Genomic DNA, 19487 nt, shown 5'->3' on the forward strand with positions numbered 1-19487 from the left:
TTTCAGGTAGTCCCTGCCTTCAAGGAGCTCATCATCTTGTCAAGGAGATGAAGAAGAAAACAAATAACTGCAAAACAGAGAGCCATATTTGAAGTGGGAATTGGGCACATTAGTGGCACAGAGGAATAATTGTCTAAGCTTATCCAAGAGATCAAAGAAGGATTCATATGAGAGAAGATATTTAAGTTTGATCTTTCAGGATATGTTTTGTCAGTTAATCAAAGGGGACTGACATCCCAGGAAGTGGAAAGTATATGGTATAAATACAGACATAGATGTAAACGAAAATGTAGATGTATGAAAATGGGGTTATCTGAAACAGCATGTTCTCTTTGGGGAAGTGCAATTAATTCTGTATAGCTGGATCTTATGTATGAAAAGAAAAGTGGAAGGGAGGAGTCTTGAGGGACAAGCAGAGGCCAACACTCAAAGGGCCTTGTCAGTTAGGCAAAGGAGTTTGGATCTTATTCATGTAGTGGTCTCATGATTTTCTACTCAATGTCAACTTTGCATGACTTCCATCATGTGTTATCCAAGTGGTATGAAGATTGATCCTTGGCTTTCTCTTTCCATGAACATCATACTGTAAATGTGAGTACCAAAACTGCTGCAGACACCTTGCAACCAGCCTGAAGAATGAAACAGACACAAGAGAATTGCAGGGAAATGGTGCTGGGACCACCAGAGTAAGTCAACACTGAAGTCTGCTTTCCTTCTGAACTTCATGGTACATGAGCCAAGAAGCTACCTATTGAATTTCTTTATTTAATTAATTTGACATAAGTTTTCTGTTAAATGCAACATAAACCATCCTAACTCATACTTTTCAGTAGGGAAATAGTATTTTTTTTTCTTTCAGAAAGATCATGCTTGTGATTTGGAAGAGGTGAAACTAGAGGTATGGCTTAGCAGAGAGATAACTGACTCATTCAGAAAAGAGGATGAGAATGTACATTTAAGGTATGTCATGAGTATGGATGGGAAGGAATGGTTACAAGACTATTTAGGTGGTAGAAAGAGCATGATTAATCATTGGATGTAGGGATAAATGAGAAGGAATTTGGAATAATCTCCAGCTTTGGGGAGACTAGCTGAAGAGTAGTAACATTAGAGAGAGAAAAAAAATAGGGTAAAATAATATTAATGGATCCCTTAATAATGGGAGTGCCCATGCCTACTGCTTACTATGGTTGGAGATATTCATCCAGACAGCATACCAAGTACCTGGACACAGGACATGCTCATAACTAACAATAATGTTACTCCACTACTTGTATTCCTCTTCTTTTAAAAAAAGAAAAGTCTTTCCATACTTCACGATCAAGATCTCAAATGCCCCCTCCCTTGTGAAATATTTTCTGCTTTCCAAAATTAGATGTAGTATTTCATATCATTTCACACTCCCTGATCCCAACCCTGTTCCCATCCTATTCATGAGACAGCTCCAACAACTGCACCCTCTTATCGTGACACCACCTGCAGCTTTACACATGTGATATACACATGCCAGCTTCTTGGCATGCTCCCAATTCCTTCTGCTTTCCAGGAGACAGATAGTTCTTGGGGATTTGTAGGAATCCTGGGGATGCTTCCCCAGATCATTAAGTTGAAGGACTGAGGAAATTCTATCTAAATTTCAGATACTAGCGAGGGCTTCACTGCAACCTGGGGCCAATGAGGCAGCTGAACCATCATTGAATTGCCAGGCAAAGCAATATTTTATACTTGGGAGATGCTATGTTTTGCTTGGGAGAGCCTCCCCTATTCCCTTGCCCTTAATGTACATTCCAGTACTTTAGTTTGTCAAGGGAGCCATGGGACATCTTGAATTCAGAAGACAGACTGATGAAGGGGAGGACACATATAACAGGGAGATCTGAGTGTCAGGAGCTGCCTGAGGCGGGCCCAGCAAGGGGAGCCTGGAGAGGAGAGGAGAAAAAGGGGTTGCTGACGGCATACGTCACTAAGCACCTACTATGTGTATGGAACCATGCTAGCTGGGCACCAGGGGGTCGGAAGATGCATCTGGGCTTGAGGCACTCAAAGCTTAGAAAGGGAGAGAGACAAAAAGGAGATTAATTTGAAAACAACAAGAAAAGCACAATAGTCCTGGCATGAAATAGGTACAGGAGTGACATGAAATTGAAGTGAATGCTTTTTTTTTTCTTGAGTGTAGAACTGAAGCGAGTTTTCTGTTTTAATCAAGCATGTGATTAACCAACTGATAGAAAGAATGCAAAGTGACGTGCTTAGATGCTTTGTAATTTCTTCACGCACTATACTTTAAAACAGTAACAAAAACCATAGTATTCATTGATGCGTCTTTGTGTTGGGCACCTTACTTAGAATATTTTGAGGAATTTATTACGTGTTTTCTTTTTTCATTACTGCTTCTTTGAGGTATGAATGACATACAAAAAGCTGTGGATATTTAATACTAGTGCCCTAAGCTTATCCGTCACCTCCAAAATTTTTCTCCCACCTCACCTTTGAAATAAAAACACAGAAGCTTTAGCCTCTTAGCAACTACATAAACCTTTTACATATACAATGCACTATTGTTAATCATAGGCCCAGTGCTATGCGGATCTCCAGGCTTTATTTATTTTGCGTAACTGAAATTCTGTACCCTTTGACTAATATCTCCCTTTCTCTACCGTCTCCCCATCCCCGGCAGCCACCATTCTACTCTCTGCTTAGATATAAGTGAGATCATATAATATTTATCTTTCTGTGTCTGACTTATTTCATTCAGTATAGGGTTCTGCAGGTCTATACATGTTATTGCAAAAGGCAGGATTTCAGAAGTGACTACTTTTGATGGAAAATCAGGGAGACTTTATGGAGAAGAGGGTATTCAATGTTTTATATTGTATAGATGTGCAGGTTGTAGACTGCACTGAATGGCATCCCCCTGGAATGTGCAAGGCACCACCTGCATAGCCAAAGGCAGTGTCTGTGTGAATGCCTGGATCTCAACAAATGAAATTTCCTGAATTTCCTGTTTGTTGACAGCAGCAACATGCCCATATCCTCAGCCTTGTAGTCCCTTGCCCGCAGAATAATCTCAGTCTAGAATTTGCTCCCCTCCACACTTCCCAACCCTTCCCTTAGGAGTCTTTACTCATTTATCTCTGATGAAATATTGTTCCCTTTTGTACACCTATGTTCATAGCAGAATTATTTACAACAGCCAAAAAGGGAAAAGCAACCCAACCCAATTGTCCACTGACGAATAACTGGATAAACAAAATGTGATGTATCTCACACACACACACACACACACACAATGGAACATTATTCAGCCTTAAACAGAAGAAAATTCTACAACCTGGATGAACCTGGAGGGCTTTAAGCTAAATGAAATAAGCCAGTCACAAAAGAACTAATACTGTATAATTCCACTTATCTGAGGTACCTAGAGTAGTCAAATTCACAGAGACAGAAAGTAGAATGGCGGTGGCCAGGGACTCAGGTGGGAGGAAAAATGGAGAATTATTGTTTAATAGGTACATAGTGTCTGTTTTGCAAAATAAAAAGAGTTCTGTGGATGGATGGTGGTGGTGGAACACAATGCTGTGACTGTACTTAATGCCACTGAACTATATTCTTAGGAATCGTTAAGATGGTGAATTTTGTAAGTATTTTATCACAATCGAATATTATTAAGGACATTAAAAAATAGTTTTCTTGGAAAGCCTTCCCTAATCCCCCGTAGCAGTTAGGGCCCTCCTCATACAACCGTGCACCGCACCACAGTTCCTCCAACATATTACCTGTCACATTCTGTTGGAATTTCTATTGCATTGGTCGCCGTCTAACGATGTTTAGCTTTTTACGAGAAACATATACGTGAATGTGTTTTATCCACCAAAATCAACTTCCTCTTTGGGCACACAGCTAGATTACTTTGTCAAATGCTCTCTCACTTAAGTATGGCTGTAATAACCATGTTCTCCTTAATAAAGTTTGGTCCAAAATAATGTATGCCACTTCTAGGCTTGGTCCAAGGACTCTCCCATGTGTGTTCTTGGAGCTCACGTTCCCCGGATGGCAGTGTTGATGCCAAGGGTGCCGTGGGGAGCCATGTGTTGAAGATGCAAGGATCAGTGTCAGAAGGGGTCCCTGAAAGGCCATGTGGAAACATGCTGACCTGCTGGCATGAACTTCCATGCAGGACTTTCACGTGAGCAAGACATAAAGTCCCTGGAACTTTGGGAGTCTATTTGCTACCATATCTTAGACTACTTTATTCATCCTCTGTGTAAGGCACTCAACTTATCTGACTTCATCACTTACAGCTGTGTGAGTCGGGCCATGTTACTCAGCCCCTCTTAGGGTCAGCTTCTTCACTGGCTACAGGGGTATAAGACAGTCTATTTTACAGAGTTTTGGTCATAATTAAGGAAGCAATGTGTTCTAGCACTCACCCACAGTAGGAACTTACTGATGATTACAATTTCCCTCTAATGGGCTATTGTGGCCCTGACTCCCCCTGTTCTCTCATCTCTAACCATCAGCATTCCTTGAAGTGCGTTCCTTAAAATGCTCCATACTTCAGAAATTTCGGTCCTCAAATCTGGATATTAATCTACATGGAAGCCCTGCCTTTGTATTATAGCTACAGTATTTCAAGAATTCTAAGACCTTATGGATTTTTAAAAGCAGGATCATTTTAATAAAAAGCCTTTTAAGAGAAAAGTACATTATCTCTTTTAGCCACACACACCAACATTATGATTCATCTTGATTTCAGAAAGCTTAAATTATGGAGGAAAATACTTCTTAGACTAGAAAACATGGTTTTCATGCAGTTATTTTATCTTTTCTTGCTAAAACTTCCTCATTCTCATGCAATGTGTGTGCATTTGGGCTCACACATGCCAGGATATGAAACTGGCCTTTGAAAATATATAGCAGTGCACCTTGAAAGGTATACATGTCAGTAAATGGGACTTAACTGAGCTATGGAGGAGCGATGGCCTCATCCAGGACACAGCCTGACTATTCTGGGGCACTAGTGCCTTTATTGCCCTGAATTGACTTGAGAGGTCTACTGAGTACCTGTGTCTGGAAGTGCCAAGTTCCTAGAACCCCCAGGATACAAGGAGAAGCCCCTTTCCGAGGAGAATCCATGTCACTGGGGAGAAAGTGCCTGTAGCTGCCTTGGAACCTGAAGGAGAGAAAGCAGAGTGAGGGAGAACAGAGCAGGTGTGCATACGTGGAAGGGGTGTTGTTGGCAGGTGCCGAGAGCTGACCATCTATCCTCTCCAGGCCCTTCTAATGATTCTCAAAGTATTCCCCAGGAGTCCTAGAAAGGCTTGAAGGGACCAGTTACCTGCACAAAGCTGCTGAACAAGGTTGAGGCTGGACGTGCTGTTGCTAACAGGGTTCGTAGCTGTGCAGGTGTAGTTCCTCAGGAGTCACTGAGGACTGATCCTTCCTGGGTCAGAACAGTCCTTGGTCCTGTTTTTGTCCACTCATATATGATGTTCTCTCCTCCTTCCTCCACGGAACACCTCAAGGTGACAGTACAGGTGCTGTGCTCACAGGAGAGGGAATCCACTTGAACTTGAGGCCTTGGCAGTCTCTCTGTTTGAAGCAATAGTTTTAAAAGATACAAAGAGCAATAAGGGGCCTTATAGGACATCCCAGGAGGAGAGGACTCAGGGAATAAAGGAGAGAGAACAGAGCAAGGAATCCACACCCCTTTAGATAAAAGGATTCCTGACCCTTCCATTCCCCAGCCCCTAAGCAGCAAGTTGTGTGATGTTTTTCAACCTGCCACAACCACAGCCATCAGCCAGAATCTGCTGGTAACTGAAGAGGACAAAAAAAGAATTAGAAAAGGAAAGAAAAAGATCTACCTTGGAGAGGTTCTGGACCGGCCAAAAGAGTGAAACCAAGGGACAGTCTTTACCAAGGGTCATCTAGCCCCCACCCGCCGGCTTACAGGATGACCCTATTCACCGTGGCCGGTTGAGAGCTGGTCCTCTATGCCTGTACTCACTGAAGATCCTCAGATCATAAGTGGACACCACTGAAGAGGTCATTGTGGTTATGTGGGTGCTGTAAGATCCTGCATCTGCCATTGTCAGGTTGCTGATTTGCAAGGAGTGGGAGTTAGTGACACTCAATCGATTTTTCCATTTTGGATCAGTTATATATGTCAGTGAACTTTGTCCTTCTAACTGTGTGAAGGCGATAGACATTCCGTTGTGAAGCCAGACGATAGAGATAATCCTCTTCTCTGCAGAAAACTGCAGGGGAAGCACTACTGACTCCCCCAGAGCCCCATTCACAATTTGTGGGGTTGAGCTGGTTTGTGAAACTGTGAACACAGAAAGAAATGACCATAAAAACTGGCCCTGATACCCTCCCTTTCCCTTAAGTCTCCCAGTCATTCACAGCTCTCCCAGCTAGGGGCCCCAGAGAGTGTGGGACACAGCAGTGGTGCTATGGCTAGAGCTGGAAGTGGACAAAGCTGGGATCAGGCTCTCCATCCCAAGGGCTGAGTTCCTGCCGAGGGCTGTTGGCCCTGGAAGATTAGAAGGGAGACTGCAGGGAAAGTCAGGGCCCATCTCGCCCTGCCAACCCCCTCTTTTTCCTTATCCCTAAAGTCTGACTCTCCTGACTTCCTATTTTATGAAATGCTCCGCCAGGTCACAGCTGGGGTTTCAATATCACTGCTGTTCTGGTGGCTCGGTAGTGCATGGTCTAAGACCTCTAGATGACAGTCCGGATCCTGCCTCTTCCCGTGCAGTTTTGGAGAAGCCTGGAGATTCCTCCAGGCCTTGACACTTCTTTTATAAAACAATAGAGATGAGATATAAAGCCTTCCAGGTTGCTTTCAACTCTGACATTCCCAGTGTACCCACAACAATTCTATGTACCCCCTATTCGTTTCCTCCTCCTCCTTTCTCTCCTTCACACTCTGATCGATCTTTCTGTCTTACGTCCTTGAGTCATTCAACTTTTTTTTTCCTGCCTGGTCTCCCAATCTCTCTGACAAGGGGCTCTCAGTTCCAGAAAAGGCCCTCTGGGCAGTGCCCACTTGGGCCCTCTGCCCCTTGGAAGGTCAGGCTACAGGGGAGGAGCTTGTGACCCACTCACCTTGAGACTGGAAAAGCAGGAGGAGGAGGAGCTGAGCAGGTTTCATGCTGGCAGGACTGAGCTGGTTTGCCCTGAAGATCTAGAGGAAATAAGAGGAAAATGGAAAGAGCGGTGTGTCTGTGTTGCAAACCACTTCTGGTAGATCCCATGCTGCTCATTTTGCGAAGTACTTTCCTTGTTAGCTTCTCTCGATTGGCCTTTACACCTACCTCAGATTCTGTCCTTAAAGTCAGAAAGAGTTCACAGACATGAGGATCCCACTTCAGGAAAACTGATATGATTTAACAAAGTCTTTGTGCTGCGTTTTGTTATTGGACTTCATTACTGTCTTCTGATCCAGAGAAGTTGGTGCGCCTCCCCTCCTCCTTTGTTTTTGTTTTTTGGAAGGAGATTTGTTCTCTTTCACTCTTTCTTTTTCTTTGAAGTATCTTTATAAACTCATAAATTTTTGTATATGCAATGTATGCCAACTGCAATTAATATTTTGATGCTTAAATTTTCTCGTCTCTGGCCCATAGGAGACCCTTCATGCTGGCTCCATTGCTCTTTTGACATGGCTGCATCTTTTAATTTCTTGGAATTCTTGCACAAGAAGGTGTTCTAGGCTCACCTTGTTTATAACCTTCCACAAACATAAAAGCAGCCATTCCTCAAAAGATACCTGATTCCTTTAATGAGGGAATGGTACTTAGACACCACAATTTTATCTCCACCCATACTTGTTGATATTGAGTTGTCACTGCTTACAGACCCTTTCAGTTGGATGGAATTAGGAAATACATATTTTAAGAAAATGAAATAAAAATTTGTGTGTATTTTTCCAATTTTTGCTTAAATTCTTTCATCTTGCACATATCTCTTTCTTTCACAAGAGAAAGTCTTGGTTTCTAACAGCACTAGTGTAAAACGTCTTTGTTTTATCCTGGAAATATATATATATATATATTTTTAATATATATATATAGTTTTAAATATATATAATAATATCAGAATTGTTAATAGCAACAATAAACGCTGAGTGAGTTTAGGATTTCTTTGCAGATCTCTTCAACCTTAGGTATCGTCCACTCAGAATGTACAATGAAGATGTTCAAACCATCCTGGGATACGAGAGGGCTCCGCATGGATCTGCCTTACTACCACGGCCCTCTGTGCAAGCGAGACTGCGAGAACCTGCTGCTCGAGGAAGGGGTGGATGGCAACTTTCTGTTAAGAGACAGCGAGTCTATGCCAGGCGTCCTGTGCCTCTGTGTCTCGTGAGTAGTCCCGTCTTCCACACATTTGGAACCTTATGCTGAATGTAGGACTGATAGTCAAGTGGGAAAGGCATTGCACTTGACTGGCTTTGCAGCCCAAATGAGCAGAATGAGAAACAGATCGATACTGCCAGGAGGGGATGGGAGGAACGTGTCTGTCCAGGCCCCTCCACCTGCCCTTCCCTCCTGGTGCAAAGCCCGCAGGAGCAGACTCTGTGGAGCAGCAGAAGGGGTGGGGGTGAAGAGAAGGGCTGCGGGAAGCCTGGGAGGCGGGCAGGGATGCAGAGAAGGCAGCTGTGGGAGAAAGACATCTCCAGATGTCTGTTTATTTAGTATGGAAAAGGCAAGAAACTCTTTTTTGAAATTTCAACCTCAGAGACCAATGTTTACATGCATTCTGCCACCCCTGATTGTCATATTTAAAATGCTAATACTATTTTCATTTTATTTAGATTTATAAAAGGCTTTACCATGTATCATCCATTCTTGTCTCTCTCTGGGTCTACTAAGGTAAGTATAAATAATCACTATCATTTAGATGAATAAGCAAGGCCAAAATTCCTCAAATGACTTGCTCTTGCTAAAATTCATCTGAAATCAGGTCAAAATGCCAGAACTATGCTACAGAGTGATTACTTAGAGCCTAGTGTAGAAAGCAAAGCTGAGTGGATAATCACTTTAGCCTCCCAAGAAAATGTGGACCACTGAAAATTTTTATCTTTTACCGACTATGGAAATTAAAATCAAGTGTGTCAATCTTACAAAGAAGATATATATTTCTCTCTGGGGATACAGAGATGAGACAGGTAGCCCTAAGGTGTTCTGGGTCTAGTGCAGGAAAGTGAGTTTAAGCAGATAATTATAATATTGTATCTTACTATATACTTAGAATTTCCAACTCTTGCCCATCTTCCTGTGCCAGTGTTGTCATCTACACATGAAACCTCTGACCTTCTGGGACCATTTCTTACCTGGGCCACCACATATCTGCCAGGCCAGGCAATGAAATTACTACCAAGCCTCTACTTCTATTACCACCTGGGGTCTCAACCTGCTTCTGCATTGAAGCAATTTTATTACTTGGGACTTCATTTCTCTTCTTTGTCTTTTCCTCTGGGACCCAGTTCTTCTTCCCTTTTCTTACATGCCTTTCCACTGAGCCTTGTGGACCCCTTATAACATCATTAACAAATTCCCACACATCTTTTATCTAATTGCAGGATGTTCCCTTTATTAATTATCCATAACCAGAATCAGGCTGGCTATTGACAGCATTCTAATCTACTTCTGGGACATCCCATAACAGACGGAGTAATCCAAGATCCTTAGCAAGCCTTATGAGGACCTGCCATTGTCTGATTTGTCTCTTCAGCCTCTTTATTACCCCTCCCTGCCTTGCAGCTAAGACCCCAACAACTGTAAAGTGCTTACATCTTTCCCTGTGCTGTGGTCTCTCATCTACATTCCTAGCTCCTGCTAGGCTATCTGTCTGAATGCTCTTCCTCTCACCCTTTATTTCTCCTTCCCCTACATAGGGTAACTCTTAATCATTCTTTGAGAATCAGCTAACATTTACTGAAGACTTACTAAATGCCAAGCACGTGAATGTTCTGCCTTAATCCTTTCAGCACTCATATGCAGTAGATTTTCTTTTTTTTTTTTTTTTCATTTTCTAAATGAGGCAAGCGAGGCTTTGAGAGCCCTGGGACCACTCTCTCCAGGAGCATCCCACCCACCAAACAGTGTTAAGTATTCCTTTATTACCCTATGAATATTTTTATCATTGTACTTAGCACATTAGTATTATAGCAATATGTGTATATGTTTTCTTTTTTTCACTGGGCCAGTGAATTCCTTGAGAGCAGAGATTATTTCTTACTTATCTGAGTTCTCAAACCTAGGAAGATGACCTGATCAGTGAATATTTGCTGCATGTATTTTATGCATGGATGATGGGGGAATAGGTACCATAATACAGTTTGCCCAACTACTATGAAAACAGAGAGGAGGTAGTACAGACTGCCTAGAAGCAGTTTAAAAGAGGGACTCAGAGAGGAAATGACACCTCAAATGAACTTGTGTGAAGAGTAGGAGGTATCAGACAAACAAGGGAATGAGAACACAGCAGCAGCTTCAGTGTATGTCATGTGCAAAGATCCCAGATTTAAAGTGTCCCAGTGTGTCTGGGCAAGGCTGAGAAATAGGGTGTGTAGATTTAAAAGCAGCAGGAGATGACAATATAAAGGGAGAGAAAGACCAGATTATAAAGGGCTTTGCATAGGTACCTTGAATGATTGTAAGCAGGGAAGAACCTGATTAAATTATTTAAATCATCTATTTAGACAGTGGGTGGAAAATGGCTTGAAAGGAATGTGGAGTGATCTAGGGGGAGTTAACTGAAACCATTCAGGATAAAGGAAAGGGCATGAGCCAAGCTGATGGCAGTGAAGATGACGAAGATGAGATGGATATGAATGACAGGCTGCAGAAGTGACTGAACTCAGTTACAGGCTAATTGTGGGAGGTGTGGGAGAGGAAGCAGTTTCAGATGACTCCACAGTTTTTGGTTTGGGAAATGAGATCAGAGCAGTGCTATGAACTAGTGGTGAGAACTGGGGAAAAAAAAAAAAAGAAGAAGGAGAAGGATAGCAAGTTTCAGTGGCAGGAGGCACAGACAGATAGAGAGGAAAGATAATGAATTCTGTTTAGGGTATATTGATTCTGTAGTACCTATGTGATGTCCAGACAAGCCATGTGCATTAGCTCATGGCTCCTTCGCAAAGCCATCTCCACTAGGTAATATATCCCTGTTTTGTGGGGAAAGAAACTGGAGTTCCTCATTAAATAACTTGTCCAAGATCAAATTGTTAATATGTTGTTATGTTCCCTCTCTTACCAATGTCCCCAGTTCCACTGAAATATGTTCAAGGTGGTCACCTTGGGACTGTGTTATACAGTGTCCACGCAGGGCACTTGAGGGCTTGGCAGTAGATCCTGACATGTGAAATCTTGTCATTTTGCTCCCCAGAGATGAGCTACACTTCCTTCTTCGCTGGGTGAGAATGGCAGTATGCCAAGTTCTATGCTTTCACGATCTAAATGAATATTCTATGGGAGAAGGCTAGAAATAAAGGAAGGAAGTCACAGGGAGAGTTGACCTAGCAGCGTATAGCGCCGACCAGAAAGCTATGTGGTAGCTGTGGACAGGAAATGCTACCTGATCTCACAGCCTGACAGAGCGTGCAGAGAACACCAACATGCAAAACACTAAGTAGGTGACTTCGTGAGTGTAGAAAGTTGGAAGTGGGTCTGCCTTTACAATCAGCAGAGTCAAAATGGAGTGGATATTAGGAGATGTGTGGGATTCACCAGTTGGGGTGTGGAGGGACTTCCTGCAGTCGTAGGAAGCCTGCAGGTGAGGAGAACCTGAGCCCTGACTTAGGGCGTGTCCTTACTGAGGAGGATAATGGCAATTGAAGAAATGGGTAGGAAAGGCTCTTAAGAAGTCTTTGGGAATTCTCCAGATTCCAGAAAATAAGACTTACATTTTACAGCAGTTCATAGTAGAAAAATCAAACAAAATATAAACTCATAAAGCAGAAAGCAGAAGCCCTCTCATAAATGATCCTTGTGAATATTTTGGCAAAATCCTTTCTAGGTTTCTCTCTGTGCATACACATATCCACATACACATAAACATTCACACACACACACACACACACACACCCCTATGTGCATAGGTAGAATCATCTGATTTGCTGATCTGCAACATTTTGTAGCTCAAAAAAAAAATCACAGGAATATTTTTACATCCATGAAAGCATATACTCATAATCCTTTTATAATTACCTGGTATTCTATTGAGTGTATATATTGATTTACATAACTACACTGTAAGTTTTTCTCAATAAATAATGTGACAATAAAAATTTTCATACTTACATTTTTTTAAAGTCTACCCAGCTCTCTCTTTAGGTTAAATTCCTAAAACTAGTAGTGTTTGGTCAAACACCTGTACATTTAAAGCTTTGATAGGCATTTACAAAGTTATCCTGTTCCCCAAATATTATACAAATATACCAGGTGGAAAATCCTTAAAGTATTCTTTATTGACTTGAATTTCTCTTGTGTCATGTCATGAAAAAATGAAGGTCACATAAATGACATCACATGCACACACACACACACACACACACACTCAATTTTTATTTCCTCCAAGTGACCTTTAAAGTTTGTTAAATTAAAACATGAGCATAAACGTCAGAACAGAAAGTGAGCAGGTTTCCCATAAGATGTTTGTCATCTGCTGCTGGTGAGGGATTGAGCACAGGCTCAGAGACACAGAGACACAGGCACAGCCTCTGTATTTACTCTATAGAAACAGGATGGACCTCCACCCCAGATCTGTTCAGATGTCAGGCTAATGATGCCACACACACACAAACAAACACACAAACACACACAAACACACACCCCAAGAGGATCTGAAAGGTTTACTATTTACATAATGAGACTTTCTGGGTAGAGCAGAACCATATTCCAGAGCTGGCCTGAAAATGAGTGGAGAGAGCAAGAAAGAGTTAAAGTCAAACACAAACAGAGACGAGACTTGAAAATTCGCTGAGAGGGCAAAACCATTTTAGTCATATAAGCAAAGCCTGATTTTTGCAAGGCAAATGTGGTAACTTGACTTGGGTCACTTCTTGCTTATGCCTTCTTGGAGAATCATAAACGAAACTTAAATTGTTCCCCAAAATTGACATGAGGTAACCACTACTCAATTCTCCTTCATTTAAGAAAAGTCTAATATTGTAACAGATCACTGTGAAGGATAAACAGTCATTGCCTTCACATTGTATAAGCAGCTTTATAACAAAATACCTCTGAGCCTCATTCCATGTTTTGGTCTGAGTGCTCCCAGTTTGTAAACTTTTACTAATTAGCACTTAAGCGATTTGTTGGTTTTATTTACGATTTCAAATGCACTTTGGACAAAGGAGACCGGCTTGGGGCTTTTGCAGTACATCAGGGTGGGGCCCGTGTGAGTGCTCCTGCACTTGGTCAGAGGCTTGTGTGTTTTGAACGTCTTGCTTGTGACCAAGGAGGGAGCACCCAGGCTATCTTATTAGCTTGATCAACTTGCCCAGATGTAGGGCAGAAGGGAAAAGGATGAGGTGAGGCTCAAAAGCTGTTAGCAGTCAAATATCAAAAATACCATGTCAGATTCTTACTGCATTTGCAAGGCCAAAGTTTTGTCAGGAAGAGCTTAGCAGTTTCTTGAAGAGCAGAAATGTAGAGGGCCTATAGTCTTTAAAACTCAACTGAGAACATCAAGCCAAAGATTGACAAATGGACTGTATAAGACCTATGGTGTTCTCACCTCTGAAATGAGAGAAAAGATTTCCCCTGGAGAACTGATAAAGCAGGTACCAGGAGCTTAAGGCTTGCAAACATTAGAGAGAATTTCATCCTTCTTATCATATCTAGGGCTGTCATCCACTGAGGTCCAGCCAACATCTACATATTGAAGACCAATAGCAAATATAGGAAATCTTTTTTCTCCACAGAGCCAAATATCCACCAAGAAGACATCAAGATCCATATTTACAGAATCAACTCCACTTGTTTTATGTTATAACAAGAAATTTAAAATGTTCCATTCGTAGTTTTCATATTAAGTACAGGATACATACATTTTTAACTATCTTTAAATAACAATATTAATGAGAACATATGACATTTATTGAACACTTAACTTTGTGCCAGGCACCCCATGTTTATTGCACATTATTTACAATAGCCAAGACATGGAAGCAACCTAAGTGTCCATCAAAGGATGAATGCATAAAGAAAATGTGGTGAAGATCTTCCTTAACTTATGATGGAGTTACATCCATCGTAAGTTGAAAATACTGTAAGTCACATATGCATTTAATACACCTAATCTATCGAATATAATAGGTTAGCCAAGCCTTCCTCAAACATGCTCAGAACACTTACATTAGCCTACAGTTGGGCAAAACCATCTAAAATAAAGCCTGCTTTATAATAAAGTGTTGAACATCTCATGCAAGTTTTTCAATGTTATATGTTACTCATAATTATATGATATATTATATATTAAATCTGTTTCATTGGAAGGTAAACCTCTTCATTAATAGTTTTGTCATAAGCTCTATTTTGTCTGATATTAATATAACTACTCCATTTTCTTTTGGTTGATATTTACATGCTATAATTTTTCTCTCTGCTTTCACATTCAGAATTTCTGTGTTCACGTGTCTTATATGTTTCTTTAGTAAATGCTACAAAGTTAGATTTTGTTTATTTTAATCCTATCCATCAATTTTTGTGTTTTAACTAGAGCACTTAGTCCATTTACATTTAATACAATTACTAATATATTTGAGTTTACGATTCATATCGTTCACCAATTTTGTCATTATTTGGCTCTTGATGATTTTTCCAATTTAGGGGTATTTGGAGAATATTTAGTAATTCATGTCACACTTTTTAATTTGCAGTATTCAGAATCTTATTAAATGTAACCTATCACCACATTTGATATACAAGTCAACAACGTAATGTTTTTTGGGTTTTCTTGTCTCCTTTTGTCTCTCTCTTTTTTTTTTTTGCTTATTTGTTTGGCTGATTAATTTGCATATCACTGTGTACAAAGAAGGGAGATATAAGACTCTGCTTGTGGGAAAGGAGTAAGGATGTCAGAGAATTCTCGGAATATTAGTTGGCTAAAAAGGCACTGTGGGCAATCAGAATGTCCAAATATATTTCCAAGTCATTTGTTGTGGAGTGTGCAAGGCAAACCCCTCTGCCCCTACCTCCTATGCAAATCTTCAGGAAATTCTACCTTGCTCACCAATCCTTCCTTATGAGTGAATTTTTATTTTGTCAGGGAAAGGCATTAGGAAAAGTGTTGCAGTATTGCTTTCTAGGTCTGCAAGGGCAGTATTAGGAGAGCATGTGGGGCACAGGGACTTGGAGGCAGAGGAGATGGTGAAAAAGTAAGTCCTTAGGAACTTACAGAAACACTGGAGAAGTTTCTCCAGGGCATGGACTTGGGGAGTGGAGGCAATTTGACCTAAATTCCAAGTGCTAGGGAGGGGTCCACTGTAAAGTGTGTATGTATCAGTGGAGTTACTCCTCTGTTAGCCAGTCAGGCAGCTGCATTGTCTCTGAAGTCCCCAAGTACATATTTTATACTTGGGAGAGACCTCTTAGACTTCTGGCATTAGTACATCTGGGCAGACGTTAATTAATTAAATATATTAAACCAATGGTCTTGTGCCCACAAAACCTCTCAGGACTAACCATGCAACCACTCCCTGCCTCGGGTTAGTCAAATGGATTTGCCGAGCCTTCAGAGAGACTGCCTTGCCCAGGGCTAGCCAGTTCCTAGAAATACTGAGCAGCTCACATTTAAATGCAAAAGGCAAACAATCCAGAGTCCTAACGACCTCCTTTTATTTTTTTTTTTACATTTTTATTGATTCATAATCATTTTACAGTGTTGTGTCAAATTCCAGTGTTCAGCACAATTTTTCAGTCATACATGGACATATACACACTCATTGTCACATTTATTTCTCTGTGATTTACCATAACATTTTGTGTATATTTCCCTGTGCTATACAGTGTAATCTTGTTTATCTATTCTACAATTTTGAAATCCCAGTCTATCCCTTCCCACCCTCTAACCCGCCCCCCCCCCGTAACCACAAGTCTGTATTCTCTGTCCATGAGTCTATTTCTGTCCTGTATTTATGCTTTGTTTTTGTTTGTTTGTTTGTTTTTGTTTTTTAGATTCCACATATGAGCGATCTCATATGGTATTTTTCTTTCTCTTTCTGGCTTACTAATGACCTCCTTTATCTCCTCACACTCCCAGCCACTACCCACCCGCCCTAACCAGCCAGGGCCAGGTGCCAGACAGCTAGGAACAACCCCTGTGCCCCAGAGTCCCCCGAAATTATTCAAACCAGCCAATTCTAGACCTCCTTACCCTGCCTTGCCAGTTCCTTCCCAGGGAAACCAGAATGGAGGGTGTGGCCTGCAGTTCCCCGCTCACCCTGCTCTTACACTCCTGACCTATGTTTTCCCGTGTGTCCCCTCCTCTTGGGAACTGTAATAAACTGTTTTTTTTTTCCAAGGGCAATAGTCTCCTGATTGCAGGCCTTACTGATCCTCGAATTTTCCATGAAAACATATATTTTAAAACAGCACCATGTCTGAATACGACAAATTCCTAAGGTGTCCAGGATCACAAGTGGTAGGAGCACTTTATCCAGGAAAATCCGTATCCACCAGGCAGTAAGTACCCGCAATTTCCCTGCCCTTAAGATGTGAAAGAGGCCAGAGCACCTATGTGGAGGGCGGGGCGTGTGTGAGTGGGGGGAGACTGTGTGTGTGCTGGGAGTGGGGGCATCCTCTTCTCAGCACTCCCCAGACCTTCTCGGATCATTTCCCAGGAGTCCTGAAGATGCCAGAATGATCAATAACTTGCACGAGGCTGCTGGGCAGGGAGAGCAGAAGTTACTGCTCAGAGGGTTGAAACCTGGCAAGTGTAGTTCTGGCCCAGGTCACAGAACCTGAGGAGTCACTAAGGACAGACCTGGGACACAGAATCCTCTGGTCCTGTCAGAGCAGGTAGACAGCTAGAGATGAGCAGAGAAAGGGGGGCTCAGGCCAAATGGCAGGAATTGGGCAGAAAGGAGGGACACAGTCCAAATGCAGGAAACCATGCATCATGTAAGCACCACGGGTCCCTGCGCAACGAAAGAAAAGCAGGAACCTCTGGGCTGATAAGTGGTCACACCTTTTGGGGTGATGAGCAGCGTGGAGGCCCGCAAAGAAAGGTGGGAAAAGGCAGGAATTTCCAGGGTCTGAATGTAACCTTTTGTTCATTATGCCCTTATTTCAATAAAATTAGTCTTGCAGATTAAAATAATGTACCCATCATGTACCGACACCATGACACTTCCAATTCAGACTGAATGAGGACAAAAATCTCTCCTCCCTTTGGGAAGGTGGAGTTGGGATGAAAATTAGGGAATACGACCCCAGACCGTTCCCTTCCTAATGAATATCCTGCCCATTCATTTTTACACCCTATGTAAACAACTTGCCAAAGAAACACTGGGCAACTGCTCACCTGAGCCTGCCCACTCTCCCCTTGAGAGTGTACTATCCATCCTTTAATAAATCCTCACTTTACCTTTTTAACCACTGTGACTTGTCTCTCAATTCTTTTTGGGGCAGGACAAGAACCTGGACACCGGTTGCATCTACCAGCAACAGGCCCACTGGTGCCCAGCTGTATGCGTGATCTCTCCTCCTGCCTTCCAGGAACACTTTAGGATAGCGTTACAATCCTGTTCTCAAAGACCATGGATTCCAACGTAATGTGAGGCCTTCTTAGCCACGCTGTTGGAAGCAATAGTTAATAGAAAATGGAAAGCACAAACAGAATCCTCTCTAGGCCACCCCACGAGAAGAGGGAGAGAAAACAGCCAAGATTCCAGACATAACCTTATGCAGACTCTTCTAAACCTGGCCCCTGAGGGACTACATGAAAAAAGAAACAGTCCATCTGAGGTTACCCAGTCTTCAGCCAGGGCCTGTCGGTGAGTTTTGCTCACTGAGATAAAACCTTCCTGTGTTCTGGAGTTTGTCCGCGGGCCTTGGAGCTCATTTCTGCAGTTCCCATTTAGATGGAGCTCATCTCATAACCCACCCAGAGGTTTAGAAGAGGAAGAGGAGGTGGAAGAAGAGGGGAGTAGGAAAGTATACTGGATTGGATAGTGTCCTCCAAAAATTCATGTCCATCCTGGAACCTTAGAACATGACCTTGCACAGAAATAAGGCTGTGGCAGATGTAATTAGTTAACATGAGGTCATGCCAGAGTAGGATGGGTCCTTAATCCAGTAGGATTGGTGTCCTGATAAGAAGATGAGAAGTGACACAGACAGGAGAACACCACGTGAAAACACACGGGGAGAACATCATGGGATGATGGAGACAGAGTTTGGAGTGATGTAGCTGCCTGCAAAGGAAGGACCAGGATTTCTAACAGACACCAGAAAGCTAGAACGGACACAGAAGGATTCTTCCTATAGGTCTCAGAGGGAGCATAGCCCTGCAAAAACCTTGGTTTCAGACTTTTGGCCTCTGTGAGAAAATTAATTTCTGTTGCTTCCAGCCACCCAGTTTTTAATACGTTGTTACGGCAACCCTAGGAAATGAATGCAAGGGAGGAAATTAAGAAGTCTATCCAGGAAGCATTCTGGCTCCACTGCCACATCAGTGAAACGGAGGGGCCAATCTTAAGAAAAGTCATTCAGTCCCCAACGCCCTGAGGGGACCTTTCCAAGCTTGCCATCAGTGATGTCCTTCCATCCCTATGCACTGACGGCCCTCAGGACTAGGACCAGGATGCTGAGCTGCAAGGAACAGAGCTGGTGAGAGTCAGGCACTGTCTCAGTAGCACTTGGTATGAAGTTTTCTGGCTTTCCTCCCTTTGGTCTGATGAGGGCAAGAGATAGGTAATGGCATTAAACTGCTCTCCTGCAGGAGACTTCAGGGGGAGACACACCGACTCCTCCAGACTCCTGCTCACCACACGAGGGGTTCAGTTTGTGCAATTATGTTTCCTGTAAGCCCAGAAGGAAAACATCTACACAACCATCTCTTGCTGCCACACACCACCACCTCCACTACCACCCGCTCCCGGCCCACTGCTCACAGGTCAGAGCAGCCTCACGGCGGAGCCCTCAGGAGTGTCCGGCATAAACGGGTATCACAGTTGTGCTGTGGCTGGAGCTAAAAGCGGCCAACTTCCTGCTGAGGAGCATCACTGTTCCCCACCGCAGGGGCTGGGCTTCCACTGAGGGCCAGGAAACACAGTTAAAAAGGTGGCAGAGAAGGCAGACCCGCCCCAACAGCCTGGGCAGCGAGGCAGACATCTGTCATTTCCTCAGACTGACTGCTTAACCACTGCTGTTTTGTTTTCTCTTCTGATTATCCCTGGTGTTTGTCTCCGCTTCTTCTTTCGATTTTCTTTCTTCCTTATCATGTCCCTAATGGTAGCTGAATTATGACCA

The 19487-nt window shown here is 42.6% G+C and overlaps 1 long non-coding RNA gene across 1 annotated transcript; it reads right to left on the minus strand.

The window, feature by feature from the left end:
• Positions 1 to 4658: 4658 nt before the first annotated feature.
• LOC107034001 (uncharacterized) lies at positions 4659 to 19260 on the minus strand. The gene is made up of 5 exons (XR_012062746.1): positions 19130 to 19260; positions 7114 to 7192; positions 6011 to 6331; positions 5339 to 5592; positions 4659 to 5173 (listed from the first exon to the last, which is right to left on the minus strand). It is a non-coding gene; the product is annotated as an uncharacterized lncRNA (long non-coding RNA).
• Between the last annotated feature and the right edge of the window lie 227 nt (positions 19261 to 19487).

Source organism: Vicugna pacos, chromosome 21 (assembly GCF_048564905.1).
Source record: "Vicugna pacos chromosome 21, VicPac4, whole genome shotgun sequence".
Taxonomy (NCBI): Eukaryota; Metazoa; Chordata; class Mammalia; order Artiodactyla; family Camelidae; genus Vicugna; species Vicugna pacos.